The following is a 3,663-nucleotide window of genomic DNA, read 5'->3' as shown; positions in this document are numbered from 1 at the left end:
ATATCTTCAATGATTCCACTTGTGCTACCTATGGTGAGGGATATAATGGCATGACAGGCTTCGAATCACCAGGAGGTGGGCAAAGTCCCCCCCCCCCCCCCCCCCCCGCCCCACATTAATTTGTTGTATCTCTTTAGGATATTTAGTGGAAGAGGGTCACCTCTCTATTGTCCCACTATCTCTCTAACATCCACATTTTTCCTCGATCAACATGGTAAGAACATTCTAATTAATCAACCAAGAATGAAATGCATAATTGAAATTTTCTTTTAGTCTTTAATGATATGCATAATTGATTAATGAAATATTGGAATGAAGAAATAAGTGTTGGCGGAGGGTCTTACAGATGCAATTCAGTGGCTCACCAATTACTAGTACTTACCCTTTACAATATTTCAGTCTTGGGAAAAAAAAATCATATAACCAAATCAAGGTTATGCATCAAGATAATGTAAATAACACCCATGATAAAATACGACAAAATGAATATTGAAATTCAACGAAATAAGCTTTGATCACTGAGAAGAGCACTAATCTTTGACTTGTTGATCAATTTAGAGAATTAATTGATCAATAATCTCTCATCAACAAGAAAGCTTAAAAGCAAGTGAATATTGAGAGATTTCATAGATTAAGAAAGTGAAATACCTTGATTAAGGTTGAAGAAGATTGATGCAAGCTTCAGTCTAATATTTGAAAAAACTTCTATAGTCCAACATGAATCCATCATGAAGCTACAATAATCCACAAAATTAGTCCATACATTATTGAAGAAGATTAAATTTGTGAAGAATCAATGCTTGGAGCTTGCTTGAACACTTGAATATCGAAGATTTAAGCTTCTTGAAGAAAAGCCCCAAAACAGAACTCCAATATGAGCTTTAAGATATGCTAAAATCTTTGAAATGTCTTCAATCTTGAAGTCAATCCTACTCCAAATGATGGTAGATAAGCGTTAAAGGTTGAGAAGAGCCAAATATTAAAGAAATTAAAGCTTTCACATTTGTGGCTATGGCTGCTTTGATGCGTATTAGGGTTTTTACTAAAGAAAGTAAAGATCAGAGGCTTAGAAAAGTGTATCCCCTGCAGAGAATGACATGGAAAACTTGTGCAGATAGTAGGCAAGCAATAAGAAAGAGTTTGATGACAACCATTTACTGGAGAAGAAGAGTAGGAAATTCAGCACAAATTGCAGTGCATATTTCAGGTATATGTCTACTGCTCATTGGTTGCCATACTTCACATTGGTAATGATCATGATCAATAGAAAGTAGGGAATCAATGTCCCATGCTCAAGAAGAATGACAAGGTTACTCCAAAGTAGCTTGTTATGGATGCATGACTTGCCATATTGTCCAAGATGTCTCCGACTTTGTCTTTAAGTACCCTAGTTAGCTCTAACTAGTTGTCCTTGGTCTCCTTCATCACTGTACTTGTCCATTTTCCAAAACTGACACCTTGTTCTAAGCAACCAAGAAGTAACAAGACTAAGAAGGAAATCCAAGAAAGGATTATACTAAATGGATCAAAGATCAATGCTCTGATACTGTTTGTTAAGAAGGGGTTGAGAGGTGAGAGAAAGAAGAGTAGAAGAGAGAGAAAAGAGGAGAGAGAAAGACTAGAGAGAGAGAGAGAGAGAGAGAGAGAGAGAGAGAGGCTATGAAAGCTAAGTATAAATAGGTGAGATGAGAGACAACAAATGCATTATAATCAAAGATGCAAAAAATTACATGTCACACATTTTTTATACCTATGTCAGTATGACAATGTATTATTAATAACTCTCTCTCACTAACATATGTATTCCCATCTCTTTACATTCTCCTCCTCTTTCTCCTCTATTTTCTTTCTCTTCCTCATTCTTTTAAATTTGATCTTTCCACTCTATACAATTCTCTCTCTTTGTGTTTATATTCCCTCTCTTCTTATTCTACTTCTCTCTCTCCTCCCCCTTTCTCATCTCTTATCTCTCTCGATGATTCTCTGTTTAAATTAAAAAAAGCTTTAAAATTTTAAATTAAAAATTTTTAATTGAATTTTTAAAAAGGCCTTTAAAATATTAAGTTAAAAGAGAGAACAAAAGGAAATTTTAAATCAAAAAGTTTAATATGGAAAGCCCTCTCTCCCCACTTTTCTTCTCTCTCTCTCTCTCTCTCTCTATCCCCCTCTCTCCTCTCTTTTCCTTCTCTATTTCTTTTAAAGTTTATATTTTCTCTCTCTATAATTATCTCTCTTTGTGTTCATATATTCTCTCTCCTTTTCTTCTCCCCTCTCTCTCTCTCTCTCTCCCACTTTCTCTTCTCTCTCTCTCTCTCTCTCTCTCTCTCTCTCTCTTTTCTTTCGCTCTCTCTCTTTTAAAATGTATATTTTCTCTTTCTATACTTAAAAAGGGAGAGAAAGAGATGTTTGTGAAAAGTTTAATTTAATTGATATATATATATATATATATATATATATATATATATATATATATATATATATATAAAATTAAAAAGAGAAGGGAAAAGAGAGAGAGTGTTATTAAACATAAGAGAGAGGGGTTTTAATTAAAAAGGGGAGGTTTGGGAAGGGGGTAGGTTCAGGAAGCCCTTTGGAAGTTTGGGGCTTTTTGACAAAATAATATAATAGTAAGAAAAATATTTAATCTAACACATACACATACATACGCATACACATACACCCCTTTGATTTAAAAAAGGGAAGAAAGAAACGTTGGTGAAAAATTCAATTTAATTAAAAAAGGGAGAGCGAACAAAGAGAAAGAGACATTGTAACTGAGAGAGAGGGGGGATTTAATTAAAAAGAGGAAGGGGAAGAGAGAGGGAGAGATTAAAGGTGAGAGAGAGGGATTTTTAATTAAAAAGGGAAGCTTTGGGAAGGGGGTAGGTATGGGAAGTCCTCTCTCCTCGCTTTTCTTCTCTCTCTCTCTCTCACCCGTCTCTCTCTTCTCTTTATTTCAAAATTTATATTTTCTCTCTCTCTCTCTCTCTATAATTATCTCTCTTTGTGTTCATATTCTCTCTCCCTTTCTCTTGTTTTCTTCTCTTTCTCCCTCTCTCCCTCTCTCTTCACATTTTCTTATCTCTCTCTCTCTTCTTTTTTGTTTTTAAAAAATTTCTCTTTCTATCTCTTTTAAATGTTATCTTTTCTCTTTTTATAATTATCTCTCTCTATTTTTAATGTTAAAAAGTTAATTTATTTTTAAAAATATTTAATTACAAAAATAAAAAAGTGAGAAGTTTAAATTAAAAAGTTTAATCTAACACACACACACACACACACAGGAAAGTTTAATTAAAAAGGGGAAGGGAAACAGAGAGGGAGTGATTAAACGTAAGAGAGAGGGGGTTTTAATTAAAAAGGGCCTACAATTGAGAGAGAGAGAGAGAGAGAGAGAGAGAGAGAGAGAGAGAGAGATTTAATTAAAAAGGGGAAGGGAAACAGAGGGGGAGTGATTAAACGTAAGAGAGAGAGAGAGGGGGTTTTAATTAAAAAGGGGATGTTTGGAAAGGGGGTATGTTCTAGAAACTATTTGAAATTCATGACTTTTCAAACCTACAACCAAATTAATATAATATAGCAATGCGATTATGGGTTTGAGGATGATATGTATAGAGTTTGAACTCATGCACCCTTATAAATTGACCCTTATTATGCCCTAAC

Source organism: Lygodium microphyllum, chromosome 30 (assembly GCF_053477565.2).
Source record: "Lygodium microphyllum isolate KBCC chromosome 30, Lygodium_microphyllum_v1.1.10, whole genome shotgun sequence".
NCBI lineage: Eukaryota > Viridiplantae > Streptophyta > Polypodiopsida > Schizaeales > Lygodiaceae > Lygodium > Lygodium microphyllum.
This window is presented reverse-complemented; position numbering follows the sequence as displayed.